This window comes from Kogia breviceps, chromosome 8 (genome assembly GCF_026419965.1).
Source record: "Kogia breviceps isolate mKogBre1 chromosome 8, mKogBre1 haplotype 1, whole genome shotgun sequence".
Taxonomy (NCBI): Eukaryota; Metazoa; Chordata; class Mammalia; order Artiodactyla; family Physeteridae; genus Kogia; species Kogia breviceps.
The window spans coordinates 17,808,079-17,820,390 of NC_081317.1; the positions used below are offsets into that span (position 1 = coordinate 17,808,079).

The following is a 12,312-nucleotide window of genomic DNA, read 5'->3' on the forward strand; positions in this document are numbered from 1 at the left end:
TGCCAGGGGCTGGCAGGAGGGGGTGGAGATTTCCGAGTTACTGTTCAATGGGTATAAAGTTTTAGTTATGCAAGACGAATACGTTTTAGAGATCTGCTGTACAACACTGTGATTATAGGTACCAAAACTGTATGTACACTTACAGATTTGTTAAGAAGGTAGACCTTGTATCACGTGATTTTTGCTACACACACACACACAAACAAAAGTTGACAAACATTTCCACCTTCATTACCCCAAATAAGCCCCACAGCAAGCTTGTGAGAAAGATGTTATTATTTAAAGTATGATTTTCGTCTTCCAGATTAGGAAACCGAGATCCCGCATATCTTTAATAATGTGCCCAGGGTCATTCAGCGTGTTCATATGCCAGATCCTAGTTTCAAACTCAGGCTTTCACTGCCCAAGTTCTGGGTGCATTATCTGCCACCACAGAACTTCACAGTCTCAAACTGAGGTTCATTTAACGCTAAAGAGGATTACACAGTTTGACATAAAGAGTGCGCTGATACACGAGAGATTCTGGCTTCAGTCCCGGGTCTGGAACTAAACTGCTCTGTTCCTTTAGACAAATCTCTTTCCCTCTCTGGGCTCAATCATCACTGAAGGGGACGAAACTACTGAGACTCCAGGAGCCCTTCCTGTCTAATGTGCTAGGCTTCTAGGGCCTGGTTGGATGTATTAGGTGTTTCAGTCAAAGGCCAAGTGAGTTCTCAACCTCCCATGTAATTCAAATCCCAGCAAGGAGTTCTGCTTGGGGCCATTGAAAGCTGCAGCTGGCTGCGATGATGCTCAATTAGCTGCAAGAACAAAGATCAGAGAAGCCCAGAATTAACTGGATGCCTTCTAAGTAAGCAGGACATATACAGTACATGTTTCTTGCTGTTGCAATATAGAACCACACAAGGAGAAATCTGGAGGTAGCCGTCCAAGAGATCACCCTGCCCAACTTTTAATGACTTGAATGTCAGGTATTCTGTCATACTTCCCCAATTCTTCTAGGAAAAGCTAAGTGCCCCCTCCTATGCGGGTTCCTATTTTACAAAGATCCCTCATCTTTACGCTTATCACGCTGTGCGGCCATCATGTTTACATACAGCAGCTCCTTCAAAAGGCAGTGAGCTCCTCAAAATCTAGTCCCTATCCAGTGTTTTGGAGTGACCTTATAAGTTATCATCCAAATAATGCACTTTGAGAGGGAGAGAGAATGCTAGTAAAAACTATCCAGGCAATAGGCACATACCCTGAGAAAATCTGAACGCCGCAGAACATATGGTCACCCTGAGGATACTGCTTGATCTAGGCCATCCTTCCCCTACTTACTACAAAAGAATGGAGTGGAAGCCCCATTTCTAACCAGGGTTTGGCTTCTGCCCCTTATATTAGCTATGTAACTTTGCACAATTAGCGTCCCTTCTCAGCTTCTGGCTTCCCATCTGTAATACAGAAATCACTGTCCCAGCCAGGACAACCTCTCAAGATAGCCATACAACTTTCATAAGAAATGGACAGGAATGAGCTTTATTCTAAAATAATGGTCAAGGGACTTCCCTGGCGGTCCAGTGCTTAAGACTTCGCCTTCCAATGCAGGGGGTGTGGGTTCGATCCCTGGTCGGGGAGCTGAGATCTCACATGCCTCACGGCCAAAAAACCCCAAACTTAAAACAGAAGCAATATTGTAAGAAATTCAATAAAGACTTTAAAGATGGTCCACATCAAAAAAAAAAAAAAAAAAAAAAAACCCTTTAAAAAAAAATAAAATAGTGGTCAAGAGAAAAAATACTCTTCTCCTAAGGGTTCAATTTATTCCTAAGTGGCTGAATTGAATCAGCTTGTAAAATCAGTACTCACTTGAAACCCTTTCAAGCAGCATTCCCCCGAATAGAAAGGGCCCGGGTCAAGCAGAAATAAGACTTGGATTTCTGTGATGCTGACTATGTGCAAAAAGGAATCATTGAATTCAGGGGCAGCAGAATGTTGAGCCCCTTCCAAGCTCCAAAATCCCTTGTTTATTTCTGCAAACAGTTTACATAGTGAAATACTATCAAAAGAGCCAGAATAAATCAATCCATTATAATTCAATTATTTAAGGATGAGTTTGAGCCAGCTGAGGACTCCAGTGACCAGTAGCATGCCTGGCAGTTCAAGCATGGAAAGAATACAGGCTCAGCACTTCTCAGTAGCTCCAACCTCTTGGTGAATGTAGCCAACACATATAATAAAACTCAGGCCCAATCCAAGAGTGATGAGCCATCAATCCAGACTTTACTCTCTACAAACCCAATAAAGGGAACTGCCTAGGGCACAGGTTTTGGCATCAGACAAAACTAGGTTCAAATCCTAATTCTGCCATATACAAGCAGCACAGGGCTTACATAACCTAACCTCTCTGAACTTCATTTCCTTCATTAAAAAAAAAAAAAAAAATGGAGATAATATTTATCCAGCACTGTTGCAGTGGTTTCATGAGATCACGTGTACAATCCCAGCCCCTTCACCTATTTTATCGAACGGAAAACTAAGAGACACAGGAGGTAAGGCACCTGCTTCCAGACAACAGAGCGAGTTGGTGGTAGGGCTAGAAGTAGGATCCTGGACTTTTGATATCTAGCCGAGAGGTCTTGCCCCTGCACGCCGTATCTACAGAATGATGAAGGCACACCCTCTTGAGGATAAGGTCACAGGGTTGCTGGACTCCTGGTACCACCTTTCTTTTCCTCAAATATGAAGACAAATAGGGTAAGATTATCATAAGTTCACCCGTGTCTCTCTACGATAAGTTGATTCCTTTCCTCATCAAAGAGACCTCAGAGTGGCAGGAACTGGGGCTAGAGCTGAGTTCTTGTGAAGGCTAATTCCTTCCTGATTCTGTTGAAGACCTCAATCTATCTGTCTCTGCTTAGAGCCGGTGGACCCTGGAGGTTCTGGAGGAGAGACAGAGGTAGACATAGGTAGGTAAATATGTACTTAGATAGGCAGTTATACGTAGTATGTAGTTGTAGGAAATTGGGGGAAAGGGGAAAGGGAGGGAGGGAGGGAGGGAGGGAGGGAGGGAGGGGGAGGGGGGGAGAGAGAGAGAGAGAGAACTGTTTTCTCCCCCAAGATTCTGCTGACAAAGCTACTGTGAGTCCCTTTTTTTGAATAACATCCCTGCACTCTGCTATTCCGTTTCTCTTGCTACTAGAGCCCCAGGGGCCCTTGAATTCCATCCGCCAGTCTTCATCTGGGGAATTCTCTCTTCCACTCTACTCCCGTGGCCCCAGCACTGAAGAAAGGAGGGTGAGGAATGGAATACAAATGTGTGGCCAGGAAAAACAAAGGCAGCAACAACAAAACAATAAAACAAAACCAGCCTTCCTGTTTTCATTACACCATTGTACTTGGTGCTTCTTGAATGCTTTCTGCTGGGAGCTGAGCAGGTTTCAGGGAAAAGAGTTGGAAGTCAATACCAAGGTCCACGGAGCATCCTGCCCCCTGCCTTCTCGGGCAGTAGCTAGGTGGCACTGAAAATAATACATCCCACAGGCAGGGGCACTGTAAACACAAATGCTTGTTGAATGAACGAATGAGGCAACTTCAGCACCCTCGAGGCACATACTCTCGTCCAAATATAGTTTAGGCTCCGTACCCTTTGATACGTTTCTTTAGACTGGGTCTCGGGGCGAAGGGAAAGGAATTGGGACACCAATTGGTGATTAGCTTACAGTGGAATTCCACTGGGCAGTCCAATTTCTCCACCTTACCCCACCTTCCCCTGATACGAGGGTACTCCTCATTTCAGATTCGCTCTCTTTCGTGTAGTGAGACACTTAGAAATCTGCTCTCACCAGGTAGGAGACCTGATGCTGGTGGGGAGACACTGCCGGGTCTGTCTTCCCTGGTTGAGCTTTCAGCTGCCAGAGATGAGCTCAGCTCCAAGAGCCCAAGGCAGATGGACACTTTGTAACTGGACAGACACAGCTGATGCCGATTCTCAATGACTTAATTTTCAATTTCCATCTGTCTGGGGCATCAAGATGAACTGCCATGCCGCTGCACTCCTGAAGCATGGCTGAAGGACACTATCTGAGATAAGCAGGGATTGTGACCCCTGCGTGAAAGCTTGGAAAGCCAAGTCTCAGGGAGATGAAACAAGTTTACTTTTAAGTATAAGCAAAGGCTGGCATTTGAGAGCTGTTGTTAAGAGTTCTCATCCTTGAAGTTAGGGGCCTTGGATTCAAGCTCCTTATCTGTCCCTGATTACTGGATATGCATGGGCATGTTATGTCATCTCCCCGTGCCTCAGTTTCCCCATCTGTAAAATGAAAACAAGATTACCTTTTAGACTGCCTGGACAGAGTGCTGGCTATGCTCAAACAGCGTAATAGACTTAGAGATGGAAAGTGATACGAGTCTTAAAGGAACAGGGCTTATTCTTGACCATGATGATACTGGGGTGAGGTAGGGGTTGGAGGAGAAGTCTTCTTCATTAGAAATGTCTACTTTTGTTTACCCAGCCCTAGATCCTAAGGAATCTCCAAGAATAGACATGATTGAAGAGAGTGCATGGGCTATTTTCAACATAAACAGCAAGGAACCAAGTAAACCAAAAAAAAAAAAAAAAAGGGGGGGGGCTGGGGGGAGCAATAACCCGAGGAAAAAGAAAATAATTACTTACAGCAGAACTATTTCAACCCAACTGGGGGATGCTGATTCACTTACCTTGATTAGAAACTTGGGTAATTTGTGATACCACTGGAATCCTGAGGATCCCACAGAACTTAGAGACTAATGGTAAATGCTGGTAAAGCATTTAATATATAACAGGTGATCAATAAATGGCCTATGATGATGATCACGCTGCTGAAGATTTTGGAGCCGAACGCGATTATTTCATGTTACGCGTGGGGAAACTGGGGTTCGCAAAGTGGAAGTAATTTTCTGAAGGCTTTAGAAGAAAATGTGCCAGAACGTTGGTTCTTAAGCCCATAATACGATGCCTCTTCTACCGCACCGTGCCACCTTACCAGATCGGGTTTCCAGTATATAACTCTGGAACAAAATAGTTTGTTATGTTTAACCAAGTTTCAATACTACTTTTGGGAATCTCTGATTTCACAACAGCCCCTGGTACGGGCTGAGTATAACGAGTCTGAGAAGCTAATGGGGTTACTAAGCCAAGAGGCCACTGAGAAAAAAATAAGACTCCCTGCAAATGGAGAGCTGAGAGTTGTAAGTAATAAGAGATGGATTTGGTTTAGGACTCAAGGAGGACACAAAGAATTTGAACACACACTTGTTTCGGTGGCCTGCCTTCCAAAGGATGGGGAGATTTACCTGTCTTTCTAAACTTCTTGTTTGTGAAGATGCGTCAGCTTTTGAGAAGTTAGCATCTGTTTCTATTTCCAGCTGAGAGACCAGGATTGGCATTAGGATGTTCTCTTTTAGTCCAATGATTACTATTTTTTAAACACCAGGAAAAATAGTATTTTTTGAGTTCAGTTGTGTGTTTAGGATGGGTCCAACCACAACAAACGTCATGCCGCATAACAATTCATCCAAACAACAACAAAAAGAGACCAAAAAGTGCACGATCTTTGTGTCCAAATAATAGCTTCTTGGAACAGGGGAAACTGGGTGGAGTGCTTCACCCCTGAAGGTTTATGAAGGGGAAGCTTGAGGCAGGGTGGCGGCTGCACTGGTCAATGTTTCCTCTGGAACAGAATATCTATCTGGATTTTACACTGCCTATCTTTCAAAAGGCTTCAAGGCAAACCCACATCGCTGACCTCACTTAGCTCTATTCAAACCAAGGTTTGTTCTTAACCTCGCCACCAGATCAGCCTGTCCGGAGCACAAAAGACGGGGTGGTGAAGGGCTTCTAAAGAACCACGAATCCGCTAACAAGCTTCAGATGTCGATTAGGTCTACTGAATCTGAGAAGCTTAAGTGGGCCTCTGGTTCCTTGAAGGGCTGGCCACATACCAAAGTGGGCCAGAAATTCCTTCCTGTGTTTCAATGTGACAACCAGTGCACCACCTAGCAAACCAAAGCACTAGGAAAAGAAGAGTGCATCTGGACCTAGTCTCAAAGGATCACTCCAACTCCACGCCCACAGAGAGGACCCTCAGGACAGCCTCTCCTCTGTCCACTCGCCCCCTACAACACTCTCATAATTAACTGGCTTTGGGTCTTCCCCCCACTTCGACACTTTCTCATACAACAGCCTATGAGTGATTAACCTAAATCTGACCATGTCTGAAATTCTTCACTGACTCCTGCAAAATTTGCGCCTCCCCGTTTTAGCACTCCAGTCCTTTTGTAATCCAGCTCCAACTTCCCCGTCTATTCTCATTTCCAACCACGCCTCCACTCTAAAAGCATAGAGCTCCTTCCCAGAACTCACGCCTCAGAGCTCTCCGCTCCCCTCTCATTTCCTTAGCCTGAAAGGCTAGGAGTCCTCGCCTTCTCGTCCTTCCATCAAGATTTAACTCTAGCATCTTCAGCCCCATGAAGCCTGACCTGTCACTCTTTTGCATCACTACTTGCCTAGCACAAACCATTTCTTTCCCTTTATTCCCTGAGTCACGATTCTCTTTTTCCAAACTGGCATAGCAGGATATTGCCTATATAAAAACTGTTAATTAAAAGAGTGAGCAATGTACATTTTAAAAATTAAAAAAATTAAAGCCTGGGCTTCCGTGGTGGCGCAGTGGTTGAGAATCCGCCTGCCGATGCAGGGGACACGGGTTCGTGCCCTGGTCCGGGAAGATCCCACATGCCGCGGAGCAACTAAGCCCGTGAGCCGTGGCCGCTGAGCCTGTGCGTCCGGAGCCTGTGCTCCGCAACGGGAGAGGCCACAACAGTGAGAGGCCCGCATACCGCAAAAAAAAAAAAAAAAAAAATTAAAGCCTCCCTTCGGTTCACATATCCTTACCATTCTGTCTTCTACTTCACATTTCCCTTTCCACGGTTCATAGTGAAATTTACTGAGGGTTATCTAAACTTGCATTTCCCACTTTCTCTCTGACAGTTCACTCTTCAGTTCACTCCCATCTAGCTTCTGAACTCACCACCCCACAGAAATCAATCTTGTCAAGGTCACCATTGACCTCAGCATTGCTAAAACTAACTATGACGTCCAACAGTCCTGAAACATGTGAAGAAATCGCCCATTCCTTTCCTCTTGAGGTACTCCCTTCCTGGATTCCACACCACCATGCCATTCTAGTCCCTTCTGGCTCTCAGCTCTTCCCACACAGACTCATTTGCTGTCTTCTGCTTCCCTCTGCTAAATGCTGCCAGCTTTCAGGGTGAGGTCTTGGGCCCTCTTTTTCTCATCTATCTACAGTCTCTCATCCAGTCCCAATATTAAAATAAAAATGTTAGGGTATGGATGTGCCAATGACTCAAACATCTCTTTAGGTATGACCTCTTCTCTGAGTCCCAGCTGCCTGCAATGCCATCTCTACTTAAATATCTATTTAAAGTCATCACAAAATCAACATGTCTAAAATAAAAGTAATGGTTTCTTCCCACAGTCCTTTCTTCCCCATCTTAGTAAATGATAACATTGCCTGACAATGGCCAGACTAAAACCTTCCGAGTCATCTCTGTTTTTTTCAGTTCATCCTCCAATACCACATAAAGTCCATGAGCCCATCCTGTAGACTCTTTAATCTCAGGATATTCCCAAAAGATCCACTTTTGCTCCATCACTACCACCCTAATCCAAGCCACCATCACTATGGCAATGCTTATTTAACCAGTCTCTCTTCGATGTCTGCTCCCAATCCTCCCTCCTCCAGAGCACAGCTAGAGTGCTCTTTTAACGACATAAACTACATCAGGCCACTCTCCAACCTAAAACTCCTCGCATGGAACAAAATCCAAAGACTGTATCACAGCCAAGTCCCCACTTTATCTGACCATCTCCTACTATTATCCTTCTTGCTCACTGCCTTCCATACATTTACTCATCCATCCATCCATCCATCCGTTCAACAAGTATCTATTCCTTAAATAAGCCAAACTCGTTACTGTTCCAAAAAACTCGAACTTGATATTTACTTTACCTGAGATACCTTTTCTCCCCTGGCTTTTTTCACAATCTCTTCTTTGCACTTATGGTTTAGTTCAAACATTACTTCCTCAAATAACAACCCTGCCTACTTACAGTAAGCTCACATCTTATTCTTCCATCGCCATTAGAAAGTGGCACACAATCTTATTTTATTTCTTCACAGTATTATTCACTATCTAAAAATAAATTGTATTTATTATTGCTCTCCTCCTTCTAGATGACATAAGTTTCATGGAAGCTTATCTCAAAATGTACCCCTTTCTTTAGGATCAAGAAAACTGCCTCCCCATATTATGTAATTGATATTTAAGAATAAATGAATGAGAGACTTCCCTGGCGGTCCAGTGGTTAAGACTCCGCACTTCCACTACAGGGGGCATGGGTTCGATCCCTGGACAGGGAACTAAGATCCCTCATGCAGCACAGTGTGGCCAAAAAAAAAAAAAAAAGAATAAATGAACAAATGAATGAATGAATGAGTGATTGTGTATAGCTCTTGGATTGTTAGATATTTCTGGGCTGGCCCCAATCACACTTCTATTTGCACCCCTAATTCTTAAGACAATGCCAATCTCAGAGCAGGTACTCAGTAAATGATGAATTAACAAAGTTCTTTCGAGTTTCAGAATCTCTGTTATTGATTGTGTTGAAGAAGTCTCAAACATGATTTGAAACTGTTTCAGTAGATTATACTGTAGAAAGATTTTAATGAAAATATTAATTATAATGATATCATATTATAAATCCTAGCACATACTGAGGAGGAAAATCCAATTCTATATAAAGCATCCCATGTTATTTTTTTCCCAGAAGACATCTCACCATCTGTCCTACAGATTGTTTTATTTTCTTTCTTGACTGAATCTGCAAAGAAATGAAATATCTGGAGAGAAAAGGTGGTGCACACTAGACTGAAATTTAATAAAGAGATTTGATGGTCTTATGAATTGAAACTTGAAGATACATTTACATCACCTTGAATTTAGTATAGTTTTTTGAATGGCCTAAAAAGATTATAAGCAAAGATAGTGATCCTAATAAATGACAATACATCCAATGTGCAGAATGTTCAAAGCCCTGAATGATTTTCAGCTGGGTCTCTTTTGGTTGCCAGCGGGATCTCATAATATGAAGGAGGGGTAAAATTCAGTACCGCAGTGACCGACACGGTGGCCATGAAATAGGCATTCTAAGCATGGACAGGGGGAAGGGTGAAACCTAGGACCCAAAGGCCTTTAAAAGTATGAGCAGGAAGTAACAAAATGAGATTTGTTTTGCATGATATAAGCTAATAATAAATGCAGAATAATCTGAAACATTCATATGTAGAAAGTCGGCAAAAAATGGTTAAAAAAAAGGTGATAAAAGATAGCAAACTACAAATGGAGTATCAGTGGTTTTAATGTGATCTCACCAGTCCACACTAAACAGAGAGAGAGAGAGAGAGAGAGAGAGAGAGAGAGAGAGGGAGAGAAAGGAAGGAAAGAAGGAAGGAAGGAAGGGAGGGAGGGAGAAAGAATGGGACACTTCCTCAAGATCAGCAGCCTGGTCAAGAGAACTGGAGTCTAAAATAAATGTCCACTAATATACCCATAGCTTTGACCAAGTCATTTCCCTCTCTGGGCTACAGTTTCCCCTTGAGTAAAAAAGAAAGTTCAATCAAACAGTTTTAATGATTCCCTTTGAATGATTCATTCTAAAATGTATTTGCGGGCTTCCCTGATGGCACAGTGGCTAAGAATCCACCCGCCATCGCAGGGGACGTGGGTTCGAGCCCTGATCCGGGTAGATCCCACATGCCGCGGAGCAACTAAACCTGTGCGCCACAACTACTGAGCCTGTGCTCTAGAGCCCGCGAGCCACAACTACTGAGCCCACGTGCCACAACTACTGAAGCCTGCGCACCCCTGGTGCCTGAGCTCTGCAACAAGAGAAGCCACTGCAATGAGAAGCCCCCGCTCGCCGCAACTAGAGAAAGCCTGCGCGCGGCAAAGAAGACCCAGAGCAGCCAAAAATAAATAAATAAAATAAATAAATTTAAAAAACAATAAACTGTATTTGCTTCTTGAGTTTTGTCCCTTTCCTTTAGTCATTAAATCCATTTTTTCAGTCCCATTTCAGGGGAAATGGGTTCAGCAAAATTAAAACAGAGAAGGGTGCCGAAGAACTGTCCGAAGAATGTAGAAGAGGACGGTAACAAAGAGCAGATGGAACAAGGGACCGGAAATCAACATCTGAAGCTCAGCTTTGTCACCAGATTATGTTTGGTGCTGGGCAACACACATCATCATCGTGGGGTTCATTCTTTTTGTCTACTAAAACAAAACGACAATATCACTTTTCCTATCCATTAGAGAAAGTGGTTGTAATGATCAGATAAAATAGTGTTATGGAAAACACTCAAGCATGTTGTTGTTCTACATTTTATTATCACAGGTACAATCTAGAACTCATCTCTCAAATCATCACATGGGCTTTCCAATTCACTGAGTCAGTCTCAGCTCGATTATCACCTGCCTAATGAGGTCTTCTCTAACCATGCTAACTCCACTCCAGTCTCTCTCTACTCTACTAGTCTATTTTATTTTCTCCATAGTATCATATTGCTTCTTCAAAGTTTCCTTGATCATTGCATTCTCTCTAAAGCAAAATGGCAGCTCCAAGAGAGCAGAAACACAGGCTGTTTTGCCCACTATTGCATTCCAATCCCAGAACATAGAAGACAGCCACGAAGTATTTGCTGAATGAATGAAGAAAGGTTTAGCACTGCAAAGGTCTTTAGACATTATCTAGTCTACATGCTTCCTTTTGCAAGTACAGCAAGTGAAAGTTTCAGAGTTTCAGAAAGGTTAAGTAATTCGCTGGGCGCTGCACAGTTCATTGTTATGGGCCAAGGGTTTGATTGGCTAATTAAGGCTCATTCTATAAATACTGGGAATATGCAATATTACACAGAAATTGGCCTGTGAGAAATCCATGTATGTGAGCATAAAGCGAAACAGTGCATTCAAATAAAAGTCAGTATATGCACAGACGCATATCTATTCTTCAATCCTGCAAAACAAGCAGCCCACCAGTCTGTTAAGGCATCCTCAAGACGTCAGAGAAGACAGAATTTTGGACAAGTGGATGCTATGTGAACAGTAGCCAAGGAATCGAAGGTACCACACGAAAACCAAGCCAGTTACCCCAGTCTGGCATAACTGTAGTGTCTAACGTGACCACAGTGTGCTGGGTTCTTGGTGGGGTTCCCACGCAAGAAACTGGAGTGTCAAAGTGGATCCCTCTCACCCTGAGCCCTGGTCGGTTTGGCCAGCCTTGAAGACTGTCCTCCTGCCAGATGGTTAAGGTAAGACCAGAAAGATGAGGCCTTCAGGCCCCAGTTTCCTTATTCTCCAAGTTATAACACATGCTGCAGTGCTCTGAAGAGAGAAGCCCAGTCAAGAAGCAGAACTGCACTGAGGTAAGTTTTCTTTATCTTGCCATGATGGGTAGGCCACTCCTCTGTTCCTGGAGAAGAGTTTATGTTAATTTGAATCTATATGTTTGATTTGTATTACTGAACTGTATTTTTTTTTGTTTTTTATAGAAATGTGTGTATATGTCTCTCCCTTTCCTCCCAATAAGGAAAGAAGAGAGGAAAGAAGGAAGGAAAGATGGAAGACAGAGAAGGAGAAAGAAAGATAGAAAAGAAGGGGAATTGGTCCTAAATCTTAAGAGTTAACCTGGAATATTTGAAAATATCAATCAAAACCACTGTTGTTTTTCATCAGAGATGACAGATAAGGGGCAGCGTTAACTATTCATGCTCAGAAAAAGTCCCAAAGAGTACCAGTCTCTCTGAGATCAGTTTCTTCCAACTGGAGAAGGTGTTGGCCCAAACAAGAATGTGAGATTGCAGATTACGTAACTTGAGAAGACAGTCGATCCTGCACCTAGAGGTCAGAGAAGGCCCCTCTGATCCCAGAGATGGCTGGACAGGTCAGTTCTGGGCCACCGATGAACTGGGATATGATCAGAGGATGGGCCCAAGGTAGGCGCCGTCCCTAAGCAATGCTCATATAGGTATGGAGCTGCTTAACCTGAAGGAGAGAAGCCTCAGGGGGGACACAGCAAAAGCATCTTCTAACACACTACAGTGGGCCTGCAAATGAAATGGGCTACCTCAGACGGTACTGAGTTATTCATTCAGCATTTTCTGACAGAGGCTTGATGACAATTAACGAGGCGTAATCTGGTCCTTGCCTGCT

At 43.5% G+C, this 12,312-nt stretch overlaps 1 protein-coding gene across 2 annotated transcripts in view; it reads right to left on the reverse strand.

Moving 5' to 3' along the window:
* PAPPA (pappalysin 1) overlaps positions 1-12,312 on the reverse strand; it is a 255,679-nt gene that overhangs the window by 110,606 nt on the left and 132,761 nt on the right. The window lies entirely within an intron of this gene.